A 15,553-nucleotide genomic window follows, 5' to 3' on the forward strand; every position below is an offset into this window, starting at 1 on the left:
ACGTTAGCCTCAGAGTTCTGATCTAGGTGGGTTTCTTGTGCTACGATTTTGCCATTAGACCAGGACAATGGGACAAACTACGGGCAGACTGTGGCCCATGGCCAAATGTAGCCTTCAGCTTGTTTTCGGAAACAAATGTTATGGGGACTCAGTTACACCATTTGGTTACATGTTGTTTCCGGCCGCTTTATTCAACTCTGCTACAATGGCAGCGTGGAGGCCCTGCAACAGAGACGTCCGGCCTGCAACACGGAAAATGTGCACTGTCTAGCTTTTCGTAGAAAGAGTCTGCTGGCCCTGCGTCAGACAAACCAAGGAGTGGGGCTGCCGCTTCTAGTGCGAAACAATGCACAATGGCAGTAATGCAGGCAGGGGGACTCCCTCCCCATTGTCCAGTCTTCCTCTCCCTGCTGCCATTCAGGAGGCAGAGAATTCCAAACTGTGTCTTCTGGGAGTGGCTGTGTCCGTGAAGAGGAAGGTGGGGGGAGGGGGAGGAAGAAGAAATGATAGCACTTTTGGAGTCCTGAGGTCATCACTACACTCGGCAGGTCCCACGGACTAACTCTAAGCTTCCTGGCAACCGGGGGAGGCATCACAACTTGGTCTTTGCGGAGAGGGAAACTGAGGCCCACAGAAGGAAAGCGACTTGCCCAGGGCCACACACTTGGGGGAGAGCTAGGACTCTTCTTTAACACGTGAGAAATGGGACTCGCATGGTTAACATGGGTGACTGTCAGCAGTTCCCTTGTAATTTTCTATTGTTGCTATTATTATAGTTGGGTACAATATGCCAGGCGCATTATACATAAGTCTACTTGCCCTGAAAATAACCCTGTGAGATGCATTGTATTATTCTCCCATTTACCGATGGGGAAACTGAAGCTCAGACAGGGGGTGCGATTTGCGCAGGCCCTCCTGGGGGCGCTGCAAGGATTTGAACCCACCCGCTACCCCAGCCAGCAGGCTTTATCTGCCTTTGGTAAACCTCAGTTCTGTCACCTCTCATACCTTGTGTTTTCATGGTCCAGGTTCTCTGGAATGTCCCCATCTGTTATCTCCTGTGTGTGGGAGGGGTGCAGGTGGTGAGTGGAGGAGGGAGCTATTACCCATTTTTTCCAAAAGGGGAAACTGAGGCCCACGGCGGGAAGTGGGCCTGTCCAGCTGAGATAGCAGCGCTCGTCTCCCTCCCGCTCTTTGCACCCTCCCCCTTTTCCTGGTCCCTGATCAGAGCCCAAAGGCCCCTCCTGTTCCTGCTCCCGTCCTCCCCCCAGGTCCATCCCCCCCCAGGGACAGCCGAGGAGGACAGTGATGGATTTGGGCCAGCCTTCATTTTCATCCTCGAGCCTCGCATCTGGGCGCGCTCTCCCTCCCTTTCCACTTCTCCTCCTGCAGACGGATGACAAGCGAGAATGTCTGTGACCCAGAGAAATTATCCTCCCTTCTCTTTCACCGCATAATTTTCTGCCCTCTCGTCTGGACAAGCCTGGGTGATTTTTAGCTACAAAAAAAGGGGGAAAATTATCATTCAGAAAAAAAAAAAAAATAGAAGGCGGCTCTAGCTCTCCGACAGACAGGCTGTCTGCTGGGTGAAAATGAGAATCTCCTGTCTTGTGAACTCCGGGGACGTCGCGGGGGTGTTCACACGCGTGGAATGGCTGTGGGCACCCCGGGGGCCAGGTCCAAGGTCCCAGCAGGTTTTGGTGGCTGGAGGCACCTGCAGATTTTTCTGGGGGTACCCCCTGTGCCCACCCTCATGTGGGTGCATACCTAGAGGACTTCAGAGGGGGAGCGAGCATGGTCGTGAGTCACCTGTGAGTGCCCCAGCATCACCTGACAGTCCAGCTTCATGGTGCCCAGGACCCGGGCCACTGTCTGCCCATCTTGTGGCCTTCTGGAAGTTTCTCTCCCTGCCACACCCACACCACACAGACACATGCACACACACTCACAGGGTCACACACTCAGGGCCTGCTCCACAGGTAGGCAAGAAAAGTATTATAGACTTTAAAAAAAAATTGTTTTATTTGATTTAAAATTTCAAACATTACAAGTAAAGGTTTAGCAAATAAAGGTCCATCTGTTTTTCTCAACCTTGTAACCACGGTTAATAGTTTGGTGTCCATTTTTCCATGCAAACACAATGAAATGTACACAGATACACACTCATGCATACACACACACACACAGATACAAGACAGTTCCTCATCCAGCGCTGCCACTTACTGTGTGGTCTTAGGCAAGTTGCTTAACCTCTCTCAATCTGTTTCCTTATCTGTAAAATGGCCAGTTATGGCTTGCACTTTATGGGGAAAATTAAATGAATTAATAAATGTAATATGCTTAAATAGTGCCAGGCATATAAGAAGTGTTCAATAAACATTAGCTTTTTTTTTTTGAAGAGTTTTCAAATTCTGTATTGTGGAGCCCATTTGTTTTACATATTGAGAGTTGTTTGGGAAAACAGATTCTTCTGCTTGTAACACACACACGCGTACCCCAGTTGTAAAGCCACTACTTTGAGATCCATCTTTTATGTTAATAATCTTTTGGTCTTAGATGATTCGGGCACCCAGGGCAGTAGGCACATGGTAGGTCTCCAACAAATGTTTGATTGACTGTCAACATGCCACAAAGCTTACACAGAAAGCTGTGTATCCAGCAGTGGTGCCCTCCCCTGGAGCATGATGTGTTCTCTTGGCCCCAGAATGGTTTCTCATTCTCTGAGGACCTTGACATCAGCTGGGACTAGATTAAGGGGACAGGATTGGGAGTGCCCTCTGCCCGATTCTTAGAACTAGGGCTCACACGTTAACTCTGTCCTGTGTAATATGTGCTTTCAGCCATGTACGTTTTTGAGACCTCAACTCTAGGAAATCTGGAGTTGGTGGCCATTGTATCATTTCTATTTCAAAGCATACCTTCACTTAACAAGAATTTATATGAGCCTCTTGAGAGAACGCACAACACTGAATAATTTTTTTCTTCTTCTAACATTGTGCAAAGAATTTGTCCATTCTTACAATTTTTCTTTCCTAGTCCACAAAACATTTATTGTCACAATGTGCCTCAAACCCTGGAAACTGAGGGAAGGTAGCACAAGGGCCTCTTCAGGGCTTGTGCAGAAAATTTTTCTCCTTTCTCACTCTTGTTTACTCTCCATCACCTTTGGCCCTTTCCCCATCTGGGTTCAGTGGACACATAAATAAACTCCAGAAAGTGTCTTTCTCAATTGCTGATGTCTGTACACCAAACTTGCCTTGGAGTGAGATAAGGATCACATGTAAAATAAAGATCGGTGTCTGTCTTGATTCACTTCCCCATTAGCCCTTCCCAATGAACACTGAACTTGAATTAGAGATATTCAAGTAAAGAGTAGGTTCATTTTACCATCAAAGATGGCTCTTCCACACCTGGTGCTCCATTATAGATTCTCAAGGCTGCTGCTTTTGAACTCAGACTCACCCATATTGTTATTCACCTCTCCCCATCCCCAATCTCTTACTCCAATTACCTGCCCAGGAATGCTTTTGACAAATAACAGAAAATCCAACTAACTGTATCCTAAACAAATGGGGGCCATTCTTTGTCATATAATGAAAAGTCTGGAGATAGGTAGCTAGTGTTGATTAAGTGGCCCCTCGTTCTTTGTGATTTCTCTTGGCCTTTCCCTCAAGGTTGCAAAACAGCTGCTGCAGCTCCAGGCATCGCATCTGAGTTAAAGGCAAAAAGAAAGGAAGAAGGAAGAAGGCCTGCAGTTTCGCTAGCACTTTTTTTTTTTTTTTTTAAATCAGGAAAACAAAAACTTCCCTGGAAAGCTTCTAGCAGATTTCTGCTTGGGTCTGATTGGCTAACTGTGACCCAGACACCGCTACCTGCCAGGGGGGCTGGGAAAGCAAGAGGAAGGCAGCAAAGGTAAAGGAGATGGGAAACGGGTCATCCCACAGCATTGCCACACCCTCTTTTCACCCCACCTCCCACACTCACATCCTTTATGTCTTTCCTGCTGGAATGAATGGCGAGCCCTCCTGTACAGTTGCCGCTATGTGGCAACATCTCTCTCGAGTCCATTCTTTACGTCTCCCACTGTTTCAGGAACCCTGGCCATCCTTAAGCACAATGTCTGCCTGCTTCCTTTGAACCTGCTTGTCTCTCTGCCAGAGCGGCTGCTTGCCCACCTCCATTTTCAGCATGCATGGGTGGCTTCTTTCCAGTTTTCAAGTTTTGGCTTAAATGTCACTTCCTTGGAGTGGGCTTCCCGGATCATCCCACTGGGGTTGGCCCTATCTCTAGCTCTCCTCCCTCTTTGAAATGATACATTTATTTGTTTCTGTTTTCCTATCAGACCTAAGAAGGTAAGAACTTTCTGTCCCATCAGCATGTTCCCATGCAAAGCGCAGTGCCAGGCTCTCAATAAATATTTATGGAATGAATACGTGAAAGGGAGGAGGAAAAAACTATCGATAGTCTCAGAACTGTTGGCAGATGGTGTCAAGTAGGGACAATGGCTCAAATAAGCTGAGAACTTTAAATGGTTCTAATAGGACTCTTGTTAGGAGCAAAATGCATGGGTGTACACACACACACACACACACACACACACACACACACTCCAAAGTAAAACAAAACCAGAAGGAAAAAGCAGTGAGATTTTGAGGCATGATAAAAATAAAGACACACTCACGTTCCCTGCCAGCCCTTTTGCTTCATTCCTCAGTCTTGATGACCATGAGGTTGGAGATGGCAGCACCAGTGGACAGGTAACAGAATCCATCATTCACAGTTCTCTTACTTTCGTGCATTTCTTTCCATGTGGGCCCAAGTGTGGCCAGCTTGTGCTAATTGGTCCATGGCACGAGGGACCAGGCTATAATTCACACATAACGCACATGCACACCTTTTGTTTGTTAAAAGTTCAGCCTAAAAATCGCCCCGCCCGGCTGGTGGGGTCTCAGTGCGTGTGTGGTTACTTGCCCATGAAAGCCACCGTGGTTGTCCCTACCCTGCCCACCAAGATGCCCTCCTTCTAAGAGGTCATCTCCACACAAAGGTCATTTCTAATAAACTTTAACCCTCCAAGGCCGAGCAATGTATCTCTCATCTTGGCCACCATGGTGCCTAGCACTTAGTAGGTGTTTATTATATGCTTGTTGCATTCCTGTCTGAACCCCACACCTTCTTCCAGTCTTTCGGGACACGTTCCACCTCCCATGGGAAGCTTTTTCCAATCCATTTTTGTCTTATTAACCCCACCCGCAGGTCACAGCTCTTTTTAGCACAGGGTCTGTAGCTCTGCCCCTCAGCCTGGTGCCTGGCCTATCACGGAGCTCTGCAAATGGCTACCTTGATTGGAGGCCCTTTGAAGGGGGCGGGGCCCGGCAGGGGTGTCACTTGTCAGTCTGAGACCTGGGTGCAAAGGCCCTGCTCCTGTGACCTCAGGGCAAAATCAGCTGTTGCTTTTTGTAAAAGGAGGTCTCAGAAAGAAGCTTAAGGACGTCTGCCTCCACCCCGGCTTTTGCCTCTGGAATATTCTAGAACATCCGTTACATGTGACTGGAGAGTGAGAGAGCCAAGTGGGTGGAGAGAGAAGCAGGAATCTATCTGCAGAGAATCAGTGATTCAGATTATCTGAATCATTTCCATCGCCCTCTGGGTAGAAGTCCCGATCATGCTTTATCTGCTTCTTTCCTGGAAAACCTCAAGCAGCCATGACCACCCCCCGACCTCCGTACAATGCCCAGCCCCTTCTCTAACTGCTGGGTTCTATCCATCAGCCACATTTGCTTCTTCGGGACCTTCCCCAACCAGATTCTGCTGTGTTCCCAACTTTTGAGGGTGCCCAGGGAGGGCGGACTCAAGTGTGTCTGGGTGGCCCCAGGTGAAGTCCACAGGAGGTGGGTGTTGTCAGGCAGGGAACAGTGGGGTCCTTGAAAGCATCTCCTTTCCCAAGGACGGGAGGGCGACCATCTGGGCCTTGGCCGGAGCCCACAGAGGCAGCCCAGGCCTTTTCTCTCCAGCAATGCAGTTATCAGAACCAGAAGAGGGAATCTGAATAAAGAAGAGTCGGAGAGAGACAGCCTCCTCCTCCCCCCGCCGTTTCCAGGCGACACGCAGGCTGTCGTAGTCGCTGTCATACAAACCCTTTTCCCATAAGACGGCAGGTCCCATGGGGAGAAGGGGTGAAGTGGAATATTTTATCAGCCGTGTACATATGTAACCAGAAATGGGGGCTGAAAAGCAAAACCTCCTTTCCCTGAATAGGGGGAAGGGCGGGGGTGGAGAGGGCTGGCGGAGACTTATCTCTAGCAGGTCAACAGCGAGAACGTGGCTGCTACTATGGTTTTCGCCCTCTGCGTTGTCATTGAGGAAAAGGTCCGCACAGAGGGCTCGCGTGGGGACAGAGTTTAAAAGGCACCTTGTTTTTGTATTTAGAAATAAGAATCCGATATACGTATCAAACGTGAGAAAAAAAATAAAGGGAGCCAGATGTCTTGTTCTCCTGGCCCCCTTTCCACTCGTGGTCTGGAGATAGTTTTGCTCCCATGGGGAACAAGCCCTCAGCGCTGGCTTTGGGTGGGCTGGCGTTCCCAATTCACTTGGCAGCACAGGTAGGTGGGTGTGGTGCCTGGAAAGAGGAGGTCTAGCTTTCCCCTCAGGGCTCTGAGGAGGCAGGAGGTTGTGCGAGGACAGAGCAAGCAGATGCCGTCTCTTCTCAGTTCCGCAGAAGGCAGCCATCTCTCCCTTGCCCTGGTGGGCGCTGTTATCCAACGATCTAAAGAACAAGGTAAATAAATAAATAAATAATAATAATAATACTGTGAAACATTTGCTTTGTCCAAGATTTAACGTGAAAGTACCCAACCTTGCAAAGTCACCAGCCCACGTGCCTGGGGAAAGCGACTCCGCAGGGAATGTTGTGAAGGAGGCTGCAGTATCATTGCTTCCCAGTCTGCTGTGCTACTTGGGGGAGTCGAGGGGGAGCACGTGGACCCACGCACTGTCTGGGAGGCAGGAGCGAGGTGTCATCCTGGTGACCGTCTGTATGCACATTTCCAAAGCACAGGGCACGGAAACGCTCAGTTGCCAAGACCTCACACTCTCCGACAGCTCCATCCAGATGCTCAGGGCAGGACTCCTGCCACAAACCCATTCGAAAGTTTGTGAGATGATTCAAGTTAAGCAAAGCGGGATGGAGAAAGAGAGAAAGAGAGAGAAGAGTTAGGGAGAGAGAGAGTGAGGGGAGAAACGCAAGAACCCATCTGGGCAATGCATCACATTGAAATTGCCCCGCATTAAAAATTCACCAGCCAGTGAATTTTCAAGGGATTTGTAGTAATTAGATGACAAAATGCTGGCAAATCTCAGGCTTGCCAAAGATGTTACTCAGGGGTCAAAGACTCGACACTTTCGGCTGGGTAATTTGTAAGTGTCAATCACTCGCAGCCATCAGAGAGAAGGGAGCGATCTAAGGGCTGAATTCTAAGTAAGTCCAGGCGCAGACTTTAGCCTGCCGTCTGCCAGCAAAACCCTAGACCCCAGCCGCTCCACTCAGGAACAGACAGACAGCGGCTGGGCCCCGCCTGGGGCTTGAAGCCACGTAGGCCAACCCGCGTTTCCCACTTCTTGTTTGATTTTATTCTTTTAGGAAAGCATTGGTTTACAAAGAGAGTCCGAAGTCCCTCCTTGGAGGAGGAGGAGGAGAAAGTTTACCACTGAAGGGCAAAATGGGCCGTTTGAGCAGGGGAGTGGTTTCAGGGTCTCGACACCCAGCCTCAGGGCCTTTGTCTTCTCATCTGTCAAGTGGGGACAAGACTCACCTTGCAGGGTTGTTCTGACTGAAGGAGGGAAAACCCGCCCTAACTACCTAACAGATTTCTCGCTCAGCATCTAAACACCTTTGTCCCAGGCACTGTGCTGAGCTCTGAGGACTCAGCAGTGACCTAGGTAACACGCCGGCCCTCACGGAGCATCCTAGTTGGGAGGGGGAAGAGGAATGAAGGACAGACAGACAGAAAGCACGTCACAGGGTGGCAAGTGCCGGGAAGAAAATGGAAGAGTCGACTTTGCATGGTGGAAGGGAACGCCTCCCAGAGGAGGCCACATCTGAGCAGAGGCCTGGGGAAAGCAAGGGGCACGGAGGCTCGACAGAGGGATGTGCAGGGAGACGCCACAGGCCTGCCTTGGATGATTTCGTGACGAGAATCATCATGCGGCTGGAGACTGTTGGGCAAAGGCAGGTGGGGGTATGGAGGGGCTCGCTCCCCACCCCGCCAAAGCTTTGGATGCTTTGAGGCCCCAAGACACTGGATTTGGTGCAGCCCCGCATGGACAGCCCCTGGTTAGAGCAGCTCCCATGGTCCTGGGGGGGAGAGAAAGCACCTGGAGATTCCCGTATGTGGCACCGGCCCTGCCTGTGGGCCTGGCCAAGCCCTGAGAGACCATCTCACTCCAGCTGCTCATGCTGATTGAAAGCGAGCTACTACAAAGGGACGAGTGAGCCCGAAGGTAAAATGACGCTGTCAGAACTGCACGGCCCTGCACTGCCTGGAGCCCACACAGGAGCCCATTTCTGAGATAATGGGCATGGTGGGGCCTCTCTCCCTCACTGCTCCCATCATCAGGGTATTTTCTGGTAAGACAGACCCCGGGCCCTGAAGCCTAATGCTGCTGTTTCTGAGCTGTGTCCACCCCAGGCAAGCCACTACACTGCTCTGTGCCTTAGTTTCTACATCTGGAAAATGGGCATGAGTCCCACCCTTACGGTTATGACAGGCAGTATTAATAAGAATCTGGGTCAGGGGAGGTTCTCAATAGAAGCATTTCTAACTCTAAATAACATAGCCCGATAAACAAGATGAACGGACCCTGGCTGGCCACTGTCGTATCCCAATCAGAAGAATTCCGTGGCTGGACTACAGTTTAGGGAAATAAACCTCTCCTAGGTTTAGGGGTTCAAACCTCTGCTTTAAAAGACAAGGAGCTGGGCCAGGGTCTCTTTTGTACAGTTTGCTGCCTGGTTTGCAAAATAAACATGCTAAGTGGAATCTACGCGCTGGAAATATTTATGCATTTGGTGAACACTCACGCTGAGTCTGGGGAAGGACCGGGGCTGGTATTAGTAAATCACTTTCTCCCTGGAGCTCTTCCTGGTTATTTCATAGTTGTTGGTGGGGGCGGCGACCAGCGTTGGGTGTATTTATTCCTTCACCCGCCTCCTTCCCCGAGTCCAGGTCTCCATTCCAGTGAGCTTTTGCTGCAGGTTTAACTGGGCTGGGAAACTGCTCGAGGAGAAAATGAGAAACTACCCAGGGTCTCCTGGGAGGCAGTGGGCTGGGCCTCCTGAGCTCCGATGGCCAACCCTAACACCCCGGGGGTGGGCGCAGAGAGGACTGGGAGCCCTTGGACAGAGGCAAGCGCCCTGGGCGCCCACTGAAGAGGCTGTGAGGACTCAGACCCAGCCCTCACTCGCCTCCCTATGTCTCTGAGGCACAGGACCCACTTGAGATGCAAATAAAAATTAGCAGCAGCTGCAGGTTGGCTATGTATCCGCCATGCTCCCTGGTGAATGTCGCCTGTCTTTGCGGTTTAGATTGGGGCACTTGGAGCTGCCCCAGCATTCGCTTAAGAATCGATGGGACTATGGCTAGGAATACAAAAAACCAATAATCACCATCACAGGCCGTTTACTGAGCACTTACTATGTGCCAGGTGCTGCGATGAGGCCCCTGGCCAGTTCATCCTCACAAGGACCCAGTGACACAGGTGGCATGACTGTCACTTTGTCAGGTCATCCCCTTCATGTCCGGCGCCAGACTTGTTCCCACCCAGATGTCGGTAATTCAGACACCCTGACCTCAGGGAGGACGAGAGGTCACCTCCCACAGGAAATACTCTCGGGTCAGGGCTCTACCCTCGAACTTCAGGACGGGGTCTTTCTCACTTGGTGACGAGGGTCTGCCCCAGGTAACCCATCTCTCCTGGGGTCTCAGGTTGGACCCCACAACTGTGGTCAGGAGAGCCCAGTGAGGCTAAGCTGGCTCTCAGCTGGGATGGAGAGGAGCCTGCAGGGGCCCCAAGGCCCAGAGCCTGCCCTCAGCCCCCTAGGGCGCCGGCCACTGCCTGTGAGGGGACCCCTGCTCCCCAAGCTGTCAGGCGGTCCCCTCAGGACCACCCTGCTGTCTGCAGCTCTGCTGTCAGGTTTTCCAATTCTGATCACATCGTGCCCACACCTGCCCGCCGCCGCACATCACTGCCATTCTCCATCCCTAGACCCAGTTTGGGGTGAAAGCCTTGCTTATTAGTCAATCTGGATCCCACTTACTGTGAATTACCAGGCCTGATTGATATTCATGAGTGGATAGAGGTGAAACCTGTCAGCTGCCACGTGACTCCCTGCCTGGGTGGGGTGGGAGGAACGGGGGGGAGGCTGCTGTGAGGACGAGGGGACCCGAGCAGCCCTGACACGCACCAGCGGCCCCCCCAGATGGGGACACACAGCACCCTGGGAGCAGCCCCTGGCTGACAGTGGTCCATTTTCAGTGGTGGCCAGGACTGGAAGGTGCCAGGAGGGCTTTCCCATCTGGGTGGGTGACGGAGAGGGGTCTGGGAGCTGGGGGCTGGGCTGGGCCGGAGAAGGCCAGCGGCCAGACTCAGCTCCCAAGTCCCACCGATCCCCCTCTGCACAGGTCATTCCTCCTGCTCTGGAATGGCCTCCCGCTCTCCCTGCAGCTGGAAAATCACTTCTTAGAGACGCCTTCCCAGCACCCCATTGAGTCGGCCCCACCACTGCTCTCAAGGTGCTCTGTGCCGTCCCTGTCCACACACTGTGATCTCGATTTTGGTGTTTGGGGCTGAGCGCCACGGGGGCCTAGGCTCACTGTCTGGTGCCGGGCACAGGGCGGCATTCAGTAAAGCTCGGACCAGGCCCTGGACTGTGGCTTGGCACTCATTTCCTGGAGGCCTGTAACTCTCCTGGGAGGGACGGTCTCTTCCCTGTTTCAGAGGAAGCAGGTGCAGACACTCGAACCCGGGAAGCAGAAGCCAGGCTGGGGTGATTCTCAGGCCTGTGCTTCTGGGTTCAAGGGCAGAGCTTAACCTCTCACCCCCAAGGGCTTGGGTTTCTGGGACGTATCCTTGTCTGGAGGGGCCAGTGGCTTTGGCTTCCGACAGCGACACTCCCAGGCAAGATGAAGTAAAAGTAAATACTTGTCAACTCAGAGAGAATGCACACGCTGACTGCACCCCTTTCCCCGCCAGCTCACGCTGAAAGCGGCATTGCTGAGTGGGGGCCGAAAGGCTAGATACTGATACATTCTTCTAGGCAGACCCGCAATCCGCTGAACAGAAGACAGATGCGGGAGGTGGGGTTGCTTTTCAGTCACTAGAAAGTTAAAGTCTAGGCTTCCAGGAGAAGGAACAGGAGGAGGTGCTTTTCTTCCCCTCACCCCCCCCCCCGAAACCTGGGTGGCAAGAGGCTCAGAGATAGGAGAGGAAACAGAATGCAGAGAAATGGCGCCAGACCCCCAACCCCGGCTTCTGAATTTGAACCTTTCCCGGGGAAAACAGGATTTGAACGCACTGAGTCTTGGGAACCGGAATGAACTGGCCCCAGCTGTTGAAGAAGCCGGGGCACCTTTTAGAGGGAGCAGCGGAGATAACAGGCACATCATCTCTCAGGAGGAGGGAATTAACTGATAGTCCACTCACACCCGGGGGCTTGATGGGTGCCATCTGGGCTCACCTGCCTGGCTCTAATCTCCCTGGTTTTGGCAATGAGGAGTCTCTGAATTTCCTGTTTCTCTAGGGACAACCTGGATTCCAGCCAATACTCGGCGGGTACCACCCACGTGTGGTCACTTGTGAACAAGACCTGGTCCCTGACCTCAAAGGGCTTCTAGTTGGTGACAGAGGGCCAGGGAGAGCACGCAGGGAGAGCCAGTGGGACTGCTCGGAGGAAGAGCCATCTGACCTGAAGGATGAGTGGGTGGTCACCAGTGGGAAGGGGTAGAGGAAATGGGAGAGGAAGGTGTCCCAATAATCAAGGCAACGGATGGGGGTTGGCGCTAAGTCGGTGCCCATGGAGGGGCATGGATACAAGGCATGTTGACGAGGTGTGGGACATCTGACGGCATTCATGCCCCAATTCTTCACCCCCTTCCATCCTACGTCCATGCCTTTCGGTGATCCCCTCCCTTGCAGACGTTGGGCCCTGCTGCATGACTTACTCAGGCCAATGGGGCAGGTAGCAAACACGTCTTGCTGTGAAAGTAGCAAGACCCACACGCTTCTTTGGGGTTTTCACTGACAACTACTGCTTGGGTCTAAGACAGTGAGCCTTACACTCTTCTCAGGTTAAGAATCCATGGAAGTAATCTGAAGACCTGTGGATGACGCTCATGTGAGCTTAGGTTCTAAAGGCAGCTGGAAAGGTGCAAATCAGGGACAGTCCAGTTGACCTTGAAAACATCCCGGGGAGACCCCAGGCAGCAGCCTGACTCCGTTTGTGGCAGAGGCTGCCAACTCTTCCTATATTCGCTCTCCTGCTTCTTGTAGCACAAGGGCCTCTATATTTTAGAGGGGCAGACGGGCCCCCAGGAGAAAGCCTACTTCCCAGCATCTTTCAAAGGTTAGGTTTGACCGCGTGACTCTGTTCTGGCCAGAGGGCTGTGCACAGACGTGATGTGAGACCATGTAGGCCCTGTCTTTGTCCTTCCCTCCCCTGATGGCTGGGTCCTGGCACAGTGGGGAACCATCCTGGGGCCGTGTGATGAGAGCCATGGAGGTGACATAGGGAGCCAGGTCCCTGCCACTGTGCAGCGCCCCTCAGGCTGAGCTTGCCTACCTTCCTACTGTCCCGTGAGAAGAGTCAACCTGTACCTTACTTAAAGCACTGGTATTTGGGGCTGTCACAGCAGCGGAAACATACTGTGACCAATACACTGTCTGCAAGGCCAACTCGGCCACTGTTCTTGAGCTGAGCACCAGATGGAGAAGCTGGCTTACATTTTGGGGTCCACAAAGTTATCTCACAGCTCTAAACTGTTACTGTGAGAGCTGGGCAACTGAGCCCAAGAATAGAAATACTAGAAGGGGAGCGGGGTTAAGGGCTCTGGACCCAACCCACTTAGCCCCCATCCCAGCTCCTCTGGGGAACAGCCTGAGAACCGTGAACAGAACCAGTGTTTCTCCAGTGACGTCCTACGCGGCCCACCACCACCAAGCTTCCTTCCTTCCTCCGCAAAGCCAAGGTGGGGAGAGGACGGCTCTGACTGGTGCCATCGCCGGTGGCGATGCCTGGAGAAGGGGGCCTGCCCTCTTCTGGCACCTTCCCGGACTATTAGCCATGGAGCGCATTTCATTCTTCGAGCCTGTTTCCTCACCTGTGCAGTGAGGGTGACAGTCTCTGCCTTGTGACTCAGCCGAGGCGCAACTGAGCTCGTGACTGTGAGCGCTCTGTAAATGGCAGGGTGACACGAAGACATATGAGATGGCAGTGATATCGCCTGGAATCTTTTTGGGGACTGGGAGAAGGGAGGGCTCCTGACAGTTCCCTGGGAAGGCAGAAGCAGCTGCCATCCGGAAATCTGCACAACAGAAAAATGTCTGCTGTTGGCCTGCACCCAAGGATGGGCGCTGCAGCCCCAGTGGGTCGTTTCCAATGAAAGCTGCAATTAAGAGGAAGTGGGGTTTATTAAGGAAGCTGGAGGGGACGCGGCCCTGGCTCCTGGCGATGCTCTAATTGGATTGCGGGGCCCCTTTCATTCTGCCGCTTCGCCAGAAGGTCCTGGGCTGGGGGCTCCTGCTGGAGCATTCCAGGTTGCTGGGTGGTAGGTGATGGGAGAGCCTCCCAGGGGTTTGGGGGACAGTCCTCTACATTGCGGAGTGAGTGCTCACCGAGTACTCATTTAATCCTCACATCGCCAGTCAGTCCATACAGCTGGTGTTCTCAGTTCACGGGGCGGTGGGGAGGGTGAGGACACGAGGCTCAAGGAGCTGGCTCAAGGTCACGCTGCAGGGCAAGTGGCTGAGCGTGGATGGAAGCCCAGGGAGCCGGGCTCCGGTCTATGCAGAAAAGCATGGTGGGGCGTGAAGGGCACAGAATGGGGGGTTCTGCCATGGCGTGACCTTGTAGAGGCCACTCGCCCTCTCGGGCCTGGCTTTCTAAGCTGTAAAATCAGAGGGGCTTGCTTTAGAACAGGGTGTGGCAAACTTGCCATGAAGGGCCAAATGGTAACTGTGTCAGGCTTTGCAGGACATAAAGCCTCTCTTGAAACCACTCAGCATTGTGGCTGCAGTGGGAAGGCAGCCTGGGTACCACTGCAAGCCAGTGGGTGTGGCTGTGTGCCAATAGAACTTTCTTCCCACAAACAGGCAGCAGCTGGAGCTGGCCCGCAGGCACACTTTGCCAACCCCTGGTTTACATCGTTGATGTCCCTTCCTTCCTTCTTCTTCTTATGCTCACGTTCTTCATTTTCTTTACACCAACCCACTTTTTTAAAACAAATTTTTACCTCCTCCTTAGAGCTCGGTGAAATTATAGGAAGTTAGAAAGTTCGTGGGCTGCGTAAAATCTCCGTGTACCACGGAAGCCTGCCTTCCACGCTCTGTGAGGCAAGTTTAGGTCAGTGGTTTGCAAACTGCTCAGGTGCTGAGGGTGAACGGGTGGGGGCTGGGCCTCAGCCCCAGACTTGAAACAGCCGTTTCTCCTTCGTCTGTTTTCCGTGTTGGGTTCTGCATAAGACTTGTTTGGAAAAAGGGGTCCTGTGGCCACAGGTTTGGAACTATCTAGAAGTGGCTTCAACATGAAACTTGAAACTTATGAACTTCGGGCGAGGATTTCCCAGCTCTGTCTACACAGGGCCGTGAGTTCCCATGTTGCTTCTTAAGTTTCTTAGAGAGAAAAACAGACGATTTCCTAAAGCGCCTTTGGTCCAGCCCTCTCTCCTGAACTTGAGACACATACTCCAGGAAGCTCTTTGTCTCCCAATGGCTAACAGTCACCTCCAACGCGGCACATTTAAAATCCAATTCCTGCTTGCGTTCAGAGCCAGCTCCTGCAGTCGGCCTGTCTTCACACACGCTGACTGTTCCTGGCTCAGGCCCCAGACCATGGTGTCACCCCTGGCATTACACACCCCACAGCCAAACCTTTGCGCTCCCCCCTCAATACGTGTAGGACCTGGCTGCCTGTCACCTCCGTTGCTGGTCTAAGTCACCACCATCTCCCCTGGATGACTGTAAGGGCCTCGGCACTCGTGTCCCTGTCCCTCTGCTGTCAATTCTCAATGGACAGCTATGGGAGCCTGCTCTGCCCGCCTCCCCAGGCCCGGCTTGGCAGCCAAGCTGAGCCTGCACTGTGGAGCCCACTGCCCGCCCTCCCCCTTCCCTGAGCACACGGGGCACGCTCCCAGCCCAGAGGCCTTGCTCCTGACCCTACACTCCCATTCCTTCCCACTCTGCTGTCACACCACCTCCTCGGGGAGACCCCGTCAGCCCTCCGACACCCTGTAAGAAAGCAGCCTCAGGGGCACTGGAGAAAAGAACGTCTGCTGGCAGT

At 52.7% G+C, this 15,553-nt stretch overlaps 1 protein-coding gene across 2 annotated transcripts in view; it reads right to left on the reverse strand.

Moving 5' to 3' along the window:
* Positions 1-1,999: 1,999 nt before the first annotated feature.
* RBM19 (RNA binding motif protein 19) overlaps positions 2,000-15,553 on the reverse strand; it is a 133,184-nt gene continuing 119,630 nt past the window's right edge. The window contains exons 25-26 of one of the 2 annotated variants that reach the window (XR_013992505.1): positions 6,885-7,132; positions 6,404-6,769 (exon numbers count right to left, since the gene is read on the reverse strand). The gene's annotated coding sequence lies outside the window, so the exon portion shown is untranslated. Of the gene's footprint in view, positions 6,770-6,884; positions 7,133-15,553 lie in introns of both variants that reach the window. The other variant, XM_081037301.1, reaches the window with a different exon arrangement.

Source organism: Rhinolophus hipposideros (assembly GCF_964194185.1).
Source record: "Rhinolophus hipposideros genome assembly, chromosome: 24".
NCBI lineage: Eukaryota > Metazoa > Chordata > Mammalia > Chiroptera > Rhinolophidae > Rhinolophus > Rhinolophus hipposideros.